The sequence below is a fragment of the Marmota marmota genome, unplaced genomic scaffold, assembly GCF_001458135.2.
Source record: "Marmota marmota marmota unplaced genomic scaffold, marMar, whole genome shotgun sequence".
NCBI classification, from domain to species: domain Eukaryota; kingdom Metazoa; phylum Chordata; class Mammalia; order Rodentia; family Sciuridae; genus Marmota; species Marmota marmota.
Genome location: NW_026000037.1, coordinates 36,061,109 through 36,077,339, shown reverse-complemented (window position 1 = coordinate 36,077,339; position 16,231 = coordinate 36,061,109). Strand labels below are relative to the sequence as shown.

Sequence of the window (16,231 nt, the reverse complement as noted above, 5' to 3'; positions counted from 1 at the left end):
TATATATATATCTCAAGGGAAAGTGTAAAAGCCATCCCCCATTACCACAAATTATGGAGTTGAGATTTCCCAGGAAATCCCAGGGGTCAGCATATCTGGACTAGAATAGATGTTCCTTGCCCTGAGAAAATCAAGAGCAAGATCATGGTATTTCCCCTGCCAGATACCTAAGGATATACTTTAAAAACAGTTGTTTTTTTTTTTTCTTCAAATCTTTCCTTTATGGGTGACCAATGTGGAGCGTTCCCCTTAACATGTTTAGGAAAAGAATTGTTTAATTGGAGAAATTGAGCACATAATATTTGACAATTTTTTATTCTAATTCAAGAAACTTAAGAATGCCCTATGATCTGTGCTACCAGATATCTAGCTCTGCCTACCCTAAATGGTAAGTGGATATGGCTTTGCAACAAAGAACCCAGCTGAGAGACTTCTGTTTGTCTGACCTTTTGCCTAAAGCCTCTTCATGCTTTGCTCTTCTGGGCACTATTTCCTGTTCAGGAATATTTTTGTCCAAGGAAACCAAGCCCCCTCACTTTTGTATCCCAGAGAGGGCTACCATGACAAACAAACAAGGGGAAGAAAAAACCAAGAAACTGAGATTAAAGACTTTTTTTTAAAGATGGTATTGTATTTCAATTTTCTATCCAGCATTTTCAAATCTATTACAAATGTTGGTAACTTCTTTGTGTGTATGTGTCTGTGATATACCCTTTAGGGAAAAACACTTAAAAGGATTGTTAACTATCCATATTATAGAAAACATTTTCCAAAAAAGAAAAAAGAAAGAAAGAAAAGGCTTTACAAATATCTTTAAAATGCTGTTGAATTTGTTTCCTTTCTTTTTCTCCTTTCCACACTTTCTTAGGTATTTTCTGAATATAGCTGAAAGTAACATCCAATGTTTGAATTCCATGTAATTCTTTGCCTATTCTCTACATGGTCATGAAAGAAAATGAAGAGGATGATAAGGTTTGAATTTTATGACAGTTGTATGTAAAATTTGATTATTATTTTTTTAGTGCATTGAGCTCTCAGATAATCTCCCCTTTGTACTTTGATTAATTAGATATAATTTCTGAAGAGTTCAAACAATAATTTTAGATGAAATCAGGCAAGTACTTAGACAAAGTCAGATTATTCCAGTAAACACACACACACACACGAACGCACACACGCACTCACACAGATACATGCACAAATACCCATATACCAACATATAAAACATCCCTTCCGATTTCTTAGTGCCATAGAAGTGTTTCATCAGTATGCACACAAGCATTTTCTCTTCTCTCTCTTCTCCTTGCCCTTTGAAATGCAAATGAGAACTCCCTGATAAAAAACACTAGAGATATACCACCTTTCTCCACAAACACAACTTTTAAAAAAGAGTTGTCTTTATTTCCATTTTATCTTCTTTATGGTAAACATAACAATCGTTGCTTTCCACAGAGAGACATTGGCAGAGTTAGGCAAGTAGACTTTGTGATTCCCCTAAGAAAAGCAAATAGCTAGGTTCAGAACCCTGATAGTTCTAATAGTTTTAGAAGAGCTGTTCTTGTTAACTACTTTATTTAAGGGCATGTTAGAACTAGTACTTCCAGCTCTTCAACCTGTCAATAGACAATGAGATGTGCTATAAACACCTCCCTGTTCTTAACATCTTTGGTGTGTTTAGGTTGGGTGAAGTCACAGTTATTAACCTGACAGGCAATGACGTCATTGACTCTTTGGGCTACACTTCTCCAGATTAAACGTGGTTGTGCAGGAAGAATATTTTGGACGACTGGAGCAGATGTTGCTGCGTTTGCAGATCTGACTAACATGGGAGCTTTCTCTCTATTGAATTTGGTGTCTTTGAAAAGAATAAATTCTCAGAAATCATTAAAAAAATGTTAAAAATGCTCCTGCCATATCTGTGATCTCAGATTATAGCAGTTATAGTAATTACTGCTAGTTACATGCAATATTGCTGGGGCCTATTAAGAAGGCTTTTATGGGCATCTTTTTTGCAATCTCTTCACCTATAACTTTGCAAGAGAAAAAAAGGATGCTAATAATACCAGGCCTCAGAATTTGCTATGGCCTTAGTGTTTGTAAGAATGCTTAGAAACTTTGGTCTTTTCCCATTTACCTAGGCCCTCCAGGCCATTGATGCAGGTTTTTGCCACCTCTAGACAGTTTGCATGTTCTCATTAAGCTTCCTTAAAATTTACTCAAAGGACAAACTATTCCTACAGTGGATAGGACAATTAATAAGACTTACAGCTTGCCTTTTGTGCTGGATGCCAATAGGGCAGCGGACAGTTATCTTCTTGGGCTACCTTCAGTCACTTATGTCTAAGGCAATCAGACGGTTTCTTTATGAAGGTAGCATCTGGCTCTGGTCTTTCTGCCTCCTACTTGAATGCTACCAAGAAACAGGATTATTATTCATTGGGAAGTTGATATATAAGGATCCTGCTCTGGAAACCTAAAAAGTCCCAAAACTGATTCTGGAAACAAGGTAAATTTTCATTATCTCAATTTATTGCATGGCTATTTTTTTTTCATGCTGTAGGTGGGTGGATATTTTCTTCCCATCTCTCCTTTATTCCTTCGCCAACTGTATTTATTTACATATAGTTCTTCTGTGTCTTGGGAACCCAGATTGGCTTACAGTTTACCACGTGTGCCCTCTCTGTCTTCTGCTGGGTGGGCATTAGTGGTGATTCAACCTTCTGTGAGACATTTAGGTATCAACACAGAGAGGCCATTGGAGTCTTATGAAAGCAGGACCTGTCATGACCACTATAAAAGCAGGTTTACCACAAAGTTTTATTTACTCTAGAATTAACAGGGTTCTTTTCAGTTAAAAGTTGGACTTTGGAATTAAGGACAGCGCTGGGGTGGGAGCTAGGTTAATAGGAAGGCAAGGAGGAGGGAAGTGTGAATTTTGTTCCTTTCAAGTCAGTGAGTAAGGAGTCTCTTCACTTATAGAGAAGCAAATGGAAGAGCCAGCTGAGAGACTCTCTCATTTGGTCTTGAAATCTTTAAACAAATAAGTTAATTTATTTTCATCTTATAGGTATCTTTAGCAGGTCAGAATTGAGTAATATTATGAATAAGAGGAAAATATTGCTCTTTTTGAATTGTCAAATTTACCCAGATTCTCTCAGGATAAAATTTTTTCATATATGAGAGATGGTATAGTGGGGTGATTAAACACACAGACTTGGAAGCCAGGCTATGTGGGTTCAAAGGTTGGCTCTTCATTGCAACCTGGGACAAGCTTCTTAACATCCCTGGGGCTCAGAATCCTAATATGTATAATGGGGATAAAAATACCATCGACCTCAGAAGGTTGTTATGTGCATTAAAAGAGCAAATATTTGGAAGACATCTAGATGCTGTCTGCCATGTAGTAAGCAAATAAAAAAAATGCTCAACTCTCTCCCATAACAGGGTAATGTTAACAGCAGAATTAGTAGGAAAAGTAGAAGTGGCAGTGGAAGTAGCTTATACAGCACTATGCCACTGAAGATGACATTGCTTCTGATTTACATCCCACGAGAAGAGTTTAGATGTACATTTTGCAGATGGCCTATAAATTTTTTTTGAGTGATTAAGCACTCTGCTTGATATTTGGTCCACATTGCTATTTTTCATATAGATTCTAATCTACTAAACCTTTTCATTAGATTTGAACAAAATTATAATCACAGCGGTTCCCAGGATCTTTCACTATAGAGTCTTGCTATAGGAAGCACTTAGATAAAGGCATTAAATTATCATTTATTGATAAGAAGCTAAACTTGGCGAATTAATTTTTTATTTATACATTAACCTTTAATAGTCATTTAACTTTTAAAAGAGTCACAGACATAACCATCTTTCGATATCTTCCAGTTAAGATATTCTAAAATCAATCTTTTCCTTTCCAGAAATAAATCTACCACGATCACGTCATTTCCCTGATTAGAGCTATTTAGTGTCTCTCCATCATCCACACGAGATAAAATGCACGTGCCTGATTAGGCGTACAAGGCCTTTTATGTGTGATTCTATCCTTTGTGGCATACCCTTCTATTGTTTCTTCTCTTCCCCATCAATTTAGTTCTAGAAGTATCAAACTTCCAGGGTTTTATACCTGTTATCTTTATACCTGGCAAAAGTTGTTTTGAGTACCTGTAATTTTTTTCCCACTTCCCTGCTTTCTACTTTCTATCTCTCCTCTGAACCCACGTGCATCATTCTGACTCAGCTTCATATTAAGTTCTGTTTAATCAAATGCCTTGGGATACTGACTCTCCATCCTGTTGTGACTTCAATAAAAATAAACAAAACCTGCATAGTGCCTACTATGTAGGAGGCTCCATTCCAATTGTTTTACATTTACTAATTCACTTAATTAACCTTGTGAGGTAGATATTCCCTCACTTTAAAGGCAATGAAACTGAATCATCAAGTGGTTAAGGAACTGGTCTGAAGTCATACTGTCGATTGGTCACAGAACTAGAATTTGGAGCAATTTGCACCACACTGAAACACCCACATTCTCATGTTTTCATTCATAAAAATCTGTCAGATTTCTATATATCTTCTTTGTTCCCATAAGTGAATTCATGACCTACCAACATCCCCAATATCAGAAATGTTCAATAAATGTTTGTAAGGTGGCTGTTCATTAATTAAAAATATTTGAAAATTAAGTGCGTTGAACCCAAAGAAATTTGAATTCTGAATTCTCCATTTCTTCTTTTTACCTTCTATGTTTTCACATTAATAAAACTCACAATGATGACCTTGCCCACTGTTTTCTACTCAATATATGTGAACCTTTGCAATTTAACTGGAGACTGGGCCTGTGTTAGGGAGCTTTTCGTTTCTGTGACAAATATCTGAGAAAAACATTTTAGAGGAGCAAAGATTTACTTTGCTTCACAGTTTCAGAGACTTCATTCCATGACCTGCTGACCCTTTGCTTTAGGCCTGTGGTCAGGCAGAGCATCACAGCAAAAAGGTGTGGCAGAAGAAAGCTGTTTAAGTCATGACAGCTGGCAAGTAGAGAAAGAAAGAGAGAAGGGGGCAGGGACAAGATTTAGTCCCCAGGGGAACACCCCTAAGGACCAAGTTTTTTAGCAAGGTCCCATTACCTCCCTTTCCACCACTTCTCAATATTGCCTTCGAGTCCTGAATCCACTGATGAGGTCAAACCCCTAATGATCCAATCACTTCCCAAAAGTCCCATCTCTAAACACTGCTGCACTGGGGACTAAGCTTCAGCACATGAACCTTTGGGAGACATTCCAGATCCAAATCATAACAGGATCTCTTGTCTCTTTGAACTTGACATCATCAACCACTCCCTTGTTTAGCCATCTTCTCATTCTGACCACAACAGCTTCAAACATCATGTTTGCATACAATTAAACACACACATTTCCTCGGCTTTGAAGATATAACTACCCCTGTTTTATGTTTCTAACCAAAGGGAGAAGAATTGAAATTGAAAGAATTTTACTATACCCTAAAAAAAAGTCTTTCAGTAACAGTACCAAGATGGTCTGATGAAGTAGCTCTTCAATTGTCTATTTTCCAATAGGGAGGGAAAGTCATGTGTAAGATCACAGTCAACCCCAGGAAGGGGTCAAAGGTGATTTGGCTACTTTGATTCAGGGTTAATTCTCGTATTCTTATATTATCTTTTCCTCTATGTATGATTTTCTTTCAGATATTTAATAGGGTACTTGATGGTCCTTTGTACAGCAGTGGACATCTTACCTTATTAGACTTTCTTTAATAATGACATAACATGTTAGCTGGGATCACATAGAAAACAATAGAGAACATCTGTGGCTATCACTATATTGACAAAAAAACTCTAGTCAACTCACTTCAAATGTGGATCTGATTAATTAATTACTGGCAGAAAATCACCTGGTTGTTTTGGTTCGAAGAAGAAACAACTTCAGGTAAAATGGGCATAACCAAATATCTGTTTGTTGCAAATAGTTCTAGCCTCCCTATAATAGCCATAGAAAAATAACCTACATATTTCCTACTGAAAGTTTGAGTTTTTAAAATTAGAATGGCAGACTCTCCCTAACTGAACATCTGATTCCAGGTGCATGCATGCATGGTTGTAGCAGGTATGGCTAGAATAACCTTGTGTTCTCCCTTCTCTATCTTGAAGTCTTGTTTCCATCCCTCAACTCTGTTTTGCTCCTCTAGAAATGTATCCTGTATAATTTCTTATTGTATCAATATAAATTTTTCCAATTCTAAGCCTTGTGGAGTCCCACAAGTCTATCTCTGAAAAAAACAATTCCATACTCCTTATAAAACATTTTCTCATAACTATTTTTTGCTCCCCAGGAATAAAATGGGGAAAAAGTGGGGAATGTTTCTACTAGGCAAGTGCAAATCCATAAAACAAGAGAATAAGCTTTTAAAACAAAAATGCTACTTTTGCTTATGATTCCTGTCAGCTGAATCAACCTATACATTTTGTCTAAATGGTAAACAGTTGGAAGCAGAATAAGATAGCCAGTAAACTATGAATACAAAGAAAGTAAGTCATTATTTGTTTTGCTACATTTTCTGCAGCATGTTGTGGTAGAAATATTTGTGAAATTTGAGCACGTAAATATGATAATATATATTTTCAGCATTGTCAGAGTGAATTCCAAGTGATAAGGTTCACTTTTACCTATATGTTGCAAATCAGGTTTTTTTTTAAGCTTATATTTTATATTTTTGTTTTAACATGATAGTACAGTATTTTGACATATAATGCATGCATATAATGCATCACAGTATAGTATTTTGACAAATAATGCATACAACCCATTCCAATTAAGATACCATTCTTGTGGTTGTGCATGATGTGGAGGGGCTCATTTTCTGGATGCAAAAATGGCCGTGGGTTACAGAGGCGATTTTAATTTTATAGGGTACAATGAGGGTGGTTTAATCATTGGAAACTGTGGACATGCCATTCAGACAGTCGGGGGCTAGTTGTACAGGTTAAAACTTTGATTCAGGAAGGCAGTTGTAAAAATGTTGAAACTACCTGAGGAAATAGGAGTCCAGATTCTGAGGAGTGAGTACTCAGATCTCGCCCATTCCATTTCTTTCTCTGGGATTCATTGTTTCCCAGAGTTTTGATATTTACTGTGCCTCCATTTAGAACTAATTTGCAATGGGGGAAGGTCAGAGACCAGAGGCCAGCTTACAATATCCACCCCCTTCCTTCAGGGCCCATTGTTATTGAGAAAAGATTTGCTGGGAGGTTAATGCTTGGCCAGTTTCCCTTTCCTCCTCCTGAGCTGTACCATCTTTTCATTTTTTTTCTCTGGGGGCTGTCTTGTATAAATATTATTTTCCATAACTCTTCACTAAATTAATATAGTTCTATGTTATATTAATTTCTCTCTTTAGGTTATCCTAGTATGTATGTATATGATATATATCATATACATATACATTTTTTTCTTTTATGTTTTTTCAATCGGTGCTTATGGTTGTATATAATGATGAAATTTTTTGTTACATATTCATGCATGCAAACAATGTGATGATATAATTTGGCCATATTCCTATACATTTTAAAGAACAATGTGGTTCCTATAAACTTTGTATACAAAGTTTTTGAGTTTGTGTCCTCCATGTCATCTCTTAGTCCATAAGTTGGGAAAGCAAGAGAGTGATAAAACTAGCTTAACTCTCTTATCCTTAATACTTTTATTTTGCTCAGAGCAAGAACAAGATTTAAGCAGATAGTAAGTCATTAGTTGGCTTGCCCACAGAAGATGGTCTCCAGAGGCTGCTCACTGGTATCAAATAGCCTTCTCTCATCTCTCAGTCATTAGGGCTCCTGGATAGTGGCCTCAGGGCCCTGGGACCTATCAAGTTCAGTGCATATTTCTTAGCAGCTTTGCCCAGGGTGGCCCTGCCCTACCTAGTCTAATCCTCTTTCCTTTGAGACAAAATTTAAATCCATATTCCTCATTTGTTGAGGACTCCAAGAAGTTATGTAATCACATAATACTTATACAGATCAAGATGTGTGACATTTTTATTTGCATAGCTCTCAAGTTGAAAAGGCATTATGGAAGTTTCATATCAGATATATGGTCCTCATTTGATATAAGTATACTAAACTGATTGAGCTAAGGTAAACAACACAAATGAGAATGTGTAGAAGAGCTGTAGAACCCTAAGGATGGCCTTAGGCCTGAGCCTAAGCAACTCCATTTTAAAACTCCAGTTTGAAACCTGCAGTCTCACTAGGCATGCCTAAGGAGCCCTCCAGTTTGGCCCTCAGGCACGAACAAGTCACTTCTCCCCACCCGGATAAACTCACAGTGAAGTCTCTGGCAGGCTGTCCTTCTTGGATAAGAGGGAAAGGGGAGAAAATCAGGGTGGGGACCACCAGACTAGATTTTTTTTTAACCCCAGGGTAAATGACATAACTGAGAGATCTAGTGGCAGCTGATAAGGATTGAAAAGGGGTCAAAAGCACCAAAATTTTATATATATATTGGAGCAAATGAACAGACATTCAGCCAGCCGATATTGATGCACACAAGCCTGAAAGTCTGATGAGGACCTGGACTGACATCCCAACTCTTCTCATCTGCCTCATCCTCTGCATTGTTTTCACCACTTTCAAACTCTACAGCAGCCTCTTGACTCTAATGAGCAAAGGACTTCTCCCTATGACTGCCTCCTCAGTCAGCTCCACCCCAGGAGAAGCCTGTCTTGGTTCCTGATTTGATCACTACAGTCTGAGTGAGTGCGCATCTGCTGGACTTAAAGTCTAAGGTTTGAGACTTTGGATCTGACACTTGAACTTAGCATGCAGAGGAAATGTCTGTTATGAACCTGTCATGATTAAGTGTGTTTGCAGTGCTTAGAATTAATCTAGAATTGTTTGATGTGAATTGATTTTGTCTATTGCAGTGCCTAACATAAAGGATTATCATTTCCTTGATTAAGAACCTATAGAGTGAAACTGTATTAAGTGATTTGAGTGAATAAAACATTGAAAAGGGCAGAAGTGTGTGGACATTCTTATTCTCTCCCCTCAACTGCAGGTGTTGCACTTTTGCCCCTCATGACAAGAACCTTCAGATGAAACTGTAAAAACCATTATCATGATTTGTCAACAGAAAATGTAGGCAAACTTTGTGACAGATTATGTTGTAGAAGTCTCAATTCCATGCCTTTGGAGAGGACTTGAAGGCATTTGTTGATTTGGGTGCTGATTTAGAAATAGGGCTAATGGATTTTGGAAGAATACCAGAATAGAAATGAAGAATTGAGCCTCTTGAATTTTTTGAAGGAAATTATTAAATAAGCCCAAAAGTTGTACAAACAGAACACTAACACTCAGAGAGAGGAACGATGTGAAGCATTTTAGTGACCAAAAATACACAAATAAATAAAAGGATCCCATGAAGAAAAATCTCATTTGGACAAAAAGGAAACTTGGAGAAATTAAACAAACAACAAATTAATGAAGTCATGAAAAACAACACCAAATAAAGCATTAAGAAACCTCTCCCTCTGGAGATGGCCTTCATTCTCTCTTGAATGTGTCTTCCTTGCTTTACCCCAGATGCTTCTCACTCTCTAATGGTTGGTATTCTCCTTTGAAAGTGTATTTATTATTCCCCTCTACCCATGAAAAAAACCAAACAAAAACAAAACAAACAAAAAAACAAAGTTTCTGTGTCTTCTCTGGGAAAGCCCCATTCTCCTTTTAAATGTGTATGTGCTTTCCTAAATAAATTTGTGTAAAAGAAAGGAAGAAAGAAAGAAAGAGAGAAAGGAAAGAAAAGAAAAAAGAAGAAAGGAAAGGGAAGAAACCCTCTAAGGGTCTGAGGGAAGGGGGACTGGTAGACTAGATAGTCATGCACTGTTCCTAGCTTTTGATGATGTGTTTATCATGGTCAAGTTCTACGCAAATTAGACTTAATTTGAACTTGACAGGAATGAATAAAACGAGATCAATCAGGTCAGTATGAAGATGAAGACAAAACTGAACATCACACTACTACTTCTCTGGGATGACAAAAATATTCTGTAAAGAATATATTGAACTCCATGCACACTGAGGTTACCAGATGACATCTCCAGGGACCTTGCCCAACACGGTGTGTTCTTCCTCTAACTTAGAGGTGTTTAATTCCTCCACTGCCCAGTGAACTGCATTTGTAACTGTCCAGTCTTCAAGATATAGCTACCATTTTCTGATACACTGTGAAAGAGATTTCTCTGAACTCCTAAGTAAGGATTCCCAAGGCCTTTGCTCATAGGCAGCATGGATCTAGGACAGAGCACACTTGTGTCCCAGAGGAGCAAATATGACTCTTCTGCTCTCAATTTTAAGCCCTGCATACAAAAGGGGTCTTGAAGGATTCATAGTGACTTCCTGGGATGGAAAGGAGTATCGTGCATGTGGAATGCACTTTATTAATTCCAGATAACTTTGTTTACCCATCCTGTGATAACGAGGTCTTAAGTGCTTCTTTGCCAACCCTGTTATCAGGGTTGCCCATTCAAGCAATCAGGTGTTCTTTGTTCACTCATTCAACAAATATTTTTGAAGTATGTTGGCCAATGCAGGGTAGTTTTATGATCATAAATCATTTTCTTAATATGTATCTGGCTATCACAAATGTAAACTATTGAGAGCACAGACAAGCTCATATATTTTTATATTCTGTCACTCTCCCAAATCAGCTCTTGGCATATAGTAAGTGATTAATGCTATATGATTAATTTAGCTTAATTGAATTAACATTTGGAAGATGTGTGGATTTCAACTGGATAAATGAAGGTATTAGAAAAACTCATTTTTTAGAATAACTTATCAAAGACTGTGGCCTCACATAAGTAAGGGCAGGATTATAAAAGTTTAAACTCTAGAGGCAGTAACAGAGAGACAGTCACAGAGAGACATTTCACAGTTGCCATGTCAATATCATGGCTAAAAGAAAGAGTTATTTTCAGAAGCAAAGTCCCAGGTACAAAAGGAAGCCCAGAAATCCCTCTTGGATGTTCTCAAAACTATAATCCAGGTAAGTAGGTGAAACTGGTATATAAAGAGCTCAGTCAGTGTCAGGTTTCAGGAACATGAGTTCATTCTTGGGCAACTGTAAAACTTGGTTTGTTAATCTTCCATGGGAGGCTCTTTGACTGCATTAACTGTATTTGACTATATGATACAAATTTTACCCCCAATATAGTCATGTGTTACATTGAAGGACCTCAGATGATCCAAAGCCTCAGTGCTTCACAGTTAAGATAGACATGTAGTTGTGGGTGCTGTCTGAGACTCACAAGAGCAGGATGGTGGTGGAAAGAAGTGTATGAGCAGCAGATTCCACTAGCCTTGCTGGGGGCCAGCCTGCCTTTGAACACATGGGTGTGAGAATTATAAATGCAATGGACATTTGCTTCGGGGGGAATCTCTCAAAGGTGTGTGAACTCCATTATAAGACTTGAGTACCTCCCATTAAAAGGATGAAGTCCTGGATATTGTTATGACTTATTTGTAGCACTGGAATGGAGTCAAAGGCTGTAAAAAAGTGATACTGTGTCTCCTTGCCACAGCCTGCAACATTTCTGTCTCTGCCTGGATTGGACTTCATTCAAAAGATGCAACTTTTGCTGGTATTCCCGGGAGAAGGAGCAACAGAAGAGGAAGCTTTTTCTAGTTACTTTAATGTCCGGCCTTTGTACTTAGCAGGACCCCATTATCCACTTGCTCTCTCAGTATGTGAATTACTTGAGTCCTCCCTAAAATTCTCTAGAAATATTCCATCATATTTTCCTTCTATTTTCAGTTTTTCTCAGAAAAGGTTTGGTGTGTTTTTTTTCCTCCCTTATTGGATAAACTCTTTTTCCTTCATCAGATGTTTCATAGTCATTAACAATTAAATTATTATCTTTATTTTTTTTGCTAACCTGTATAACTTTATGATATATAACACAGAATTTTTTCTCCATGAAGTCTTTTTTTCTAGAATTTAAGTTTTAAGCACCTTCAACTAGATGTAAACAGCTTAAAATAAGTATTTTAGGGATAACTAAAGTAAGGAAATCATAAATTTTTAAAAGGAAATCGAAAAGATATTCAATGAAGAGTGTTTATTCTTGGTGGTGGTAAGAAAGCACAGATTCATTCCATACACAAGCAATTTCAAGTGTTATGAGGAGGTCATATTGGTTGTATCCCAAAAGTATTTGTTTGGAATTTAGGAAGTGTTCTTTCATTGATACAGTGTATTGATCCAGGATTACAGTGTCACACTAATCTGGAAAAGCTTACTCAATGAATGTAGTAGAATTTTTTTTTTATGCGTTGTAGCACTTGGAAATAGAAATCAAGCAACCTTGAGAGTCAATGGAAGAAAGGCTTTCTTATTTTCTAGAGATAACTGTACATAAAAGTTTGTGAGATTTGCCCTGAGTATCCTTTCTACAACCCTCTCTGTTCTCTGCTTCTAGACATTTGCATTCAGATACTCTATTTCCACACTATTCTTACAGATCTATCTTCCTTCATCTTTGATTCTCCAGTTTTCTCAGTACATTTGCTTTCAGACATGTGCTAAGAACCAATAAATCAGGAAAAACTACATCACACTGTGATGCATAGAAACCAACTATTTCTCTGAAACTATTATTTTTTAAAGTGACTTATTGACCCAAATGTATAAATCGAAGTAAGTGATACAATTATAGCAACTGGAGGAGGTGTTGGTTTGTAGGAGTGCAGGGACTAAAACAGAAGATGGTCAACTTTCAACTCCTGCCATAAACCCATGTCTTAGTAGGGAGCTTAGGAAGCATCAAACCTGTTTTTTTTTTTTTTTTAATTTAGAGATTCATATGCTTCACCTCTTGGTTCTTCTCTCTGTATCAGCAAAAGACTAGAAGATGTAATTTGTTATCCAAAGCATTTAATCTCATTGTGTTAACACTACCTACTAAAACCAACAACTCCAAAATCACAGTGAACAGATAACATAAAACTTTCTGTTCCTATCAAGTTCTGTGGAAGTTGGGTAGCTCTTTTCCATTAGTAGGGATCAAGTTTCACTTTTATCTCAGAGTTCTTCAACTGCAGCTCTGAAGAAGCAGCATGGATGCCCTAGTAAGCTTCGGGTAACAATGGAACACATAGCTTCTCTGCCCAATTCACATTGACCACACTCTACCATAATATGGCCTGATTCAACTGCAAGAGGATCTGTAAACATAGGGGCACACACATCTAGGGTGAACATTAGTACTCTCTCCTCCCTCTCACCTGTGGGAATTTGTCCCTGGGGTAAACTGTTTATCTTTTTCGTGGTTCTTTCCTACCTGAAACCAGAACTTACTTGAAGCTCTGAAGTTTCCTCCCCATCTCCTGATACAGTGGTGTGTGTGTGTGTGTGTGTGTGTGTGTGTGTGTGTGTGTGTGATATTTAACCTGGTTAATGTGTGAAATAACTGAGTGTAGCATTTGAATTACCAATAATACAGGCAGAGGAGGCTAGTGAAGTAGTGTGGTTAATGGGAACGGATGAGCAATGAAGTTCGAAGCAAGAAAGTCATGGAAAGGTGACTAGTATATTGTGGTTTGTAAGTCAGGGTTCTCTTTAGCTGATCTTCATTTATTTGTTTTAATAGTAGCTAGTGCAAATTACATTCTCTTTCTCTGCCACCCACTATTTTATCTAATTGTTCAGATACAAATGGTTAAAGATTCAAGGTCCAAGATGATTACCTTCAATCCTTTAAAATGTAGAGTATAATGACAAACCCCAAGTATCTGGGAAACTGTTTATACAGTTTCTAAGAAGTATATGTTAATCAGAAGTATACATCAATCAGAATTACGGAAACTGAAGCCACTCCATTTGACTCCCTTTTGTGCCAATGTAGGTATCCTGGAAGTTTCTGAGAAAAACAAAAAGTGAATACTATCTGTAATCTGAAGGGTTTTCATAGGACGTTCCTAGTTTAGTTTATAATTTATAAAACACTCAGATTCCTACATGAGTGAGCATTTTTCTACACGGTCTACTGTGTCCTTACTGTGGATTCACCCAGCCCCAATGTTGTTTTAATGTTGAAGTTGAACTCTCTCAAATTGCTTCAAAACTTTTAAATTTATTTTTTAAAGTTTAAATATTCTATGCCTTTTGTTTATCTTCCTTTTCATTACAATTTTACATGTGTTTGGTTTTCTAACCATATTTCTTAATATAATAAAAACCAACTGCATGCTACAAAGAAAACATAAATAGGAGAATTGATATTAGAACACAGATAAATTGTCCTGGCTTAGAAAAGGAAAGAAAGTCATATACACATGGGGAAACAAGTATAGTGTGTTTTTTTTTCCTATTGTAGCTTAAAGGAAAACCTGCCAGTTTCTAGATAATTCCCAAGCACAGATATATTGAAGCTTAAATGATGAAGTATATATGAGTTCTATTATATAAATATACTAAGTCTGGGAAGATAGAAATCTTTTTGTGTATTGTGGGTAGGCTACACTTCAGAATTTTTAGGCTACTTTCATCTACTTAATTTCATTCAATCTCTATACCATCTCACATGCATGCAGGACATACATTTTTATGCCCATTTTATATTTAAAGCAAATGAAACCAGAGTGCTTAGGCTGCTGAGGTCACACTTTCTGTAAGTGGTTGAGTCAGAAATAGAGCTCACTTCTCTGGAGATGTATTCTGACTTTCCTTGTGCTGTAATAGGCTGGAATTTCTTTCCCACCACGCTAAGACCCCACTACTTGCAAAAGTTACTTTTTATTGGTTTTCTAGATAGCTCCTTGCTCATACTGAGGGAGGGGTTTTGTCTTAATTCTCATTTATTTTTTCTGGAAGGTAGAAGTACTTCTTCTCTTTGGTAAGTACATGGAGAGGGTACAATAATAGTTAAAAAGCATCAGTGTCATCCTTGAGTCATACCTTTCCTGCAACGCTAAAGGAAATCCCATGGCTGTCTATGCAAGGTACATCCCAAATGCAATCACTACTCATCACCTCTACCACTACTACCATCTCTAAATTGCATTCTTATATTGGTCTTCTGATTGATCTCCCCAAATCCTTTCTTGTTGAAGCCCCTCCCAAGTTTGATCTCCCCACAGTGGGCAAGCCTCCATATTCAAAGCCTTTTAAGGCTCTGATCACCCTTACAGTAAAAGGTTCCACAGTGTCCCACTAGGTATGTCCCATAAGCCTTTTTAATACACTTCCTACTACTCCTTCCTTAGCTTATCTTCTTTAGCCCTCTTTTCCATCTTTCTTCCCTTTTTTTGAGAGAGATAATTTTAATATTTATTTTTTTAGTTATCAGCGGACACAACATCTTTGTTTGTATGTGGTGCCCGGGCCGCACGCATGCCAGGCGAGCGCGCTACCGCTTGAGCCACATCCCCAGCCCAAATCTTTCTTCCTTTTTAAAGTGATAAGCATTCACTGCAAGCACCTGGTAGTCTTCCCTTGCAAATGTGTGTCTGGCTGCACTCCTACCTTAACCCAGTTGGGGGATATTATAAAGATTCCTCTTCAAAGAGGACTTTGGGACCATCTTAAGTAGCTAAACAGCACCCCAAATATATACCATCACTTTTTATCCTTTATCATTGCTTATTAACATATAAGCATTTTTGTTCATTCATTTTCTGTCTTTCTACTAGAACATACCCTTCTTAAGTGTAGGGACTTTGTCTATTTGATTTTTCATTATATTCCTAGCTATAAGAACAGTGTGTGGCATATAATGTGTTTAATAAATATTTTCTAAGTGGTTAAATTTGTTTAAGAAATGAATGACGCATGGGGTGAGACCACTTGGTCTAACATGGCTTGGCAATTGCCTAGCTAGATAACTTTGGATCCATTATTTAACCTCCTTTTGCCTTAGTTTTTACAACTGCAAAATGGCAATTACAGTCTCTGGGTTTTTCTGTGAATGTTAAGTGTGGTTGTTAGCATAATTTGCTTCATAGATGCCTGATGTATAACCGGCTCACAAAACTTGTTCACACTGTTTGACTTTACTACCTATGGATGGAATGCATGGATAAAGCACAATTGTGTTCCTCTCAGTGGAACTGTGCCCATCTATTTAGAACATGCAATCAATGGAACGGATAACTCAGCTCTCAATTCAAGCTGTACAGAATCTTGGATCTCAGTTTTGAAGATTGCACAAT

The 16,231-nt window shown here is 37.2% G+C and overlaps 1 non-coding gene across 1 annotated transcript; it reads right to left on the bottom strand.

The window, feature by feature from the left end:
- Positions 1-13: 13 nt before the first annotated feature.
- On the bottom strand, positions 14-171 carry LOC125619504. Its single transcript, XR_007351055.1, has one exon. It is a non-coding gene; the product is annotated as a U1 spliceosomal RNA (small nuclear RNA).
- Positions 172-16,231: the final 16,060 nt, after the last annotated feature.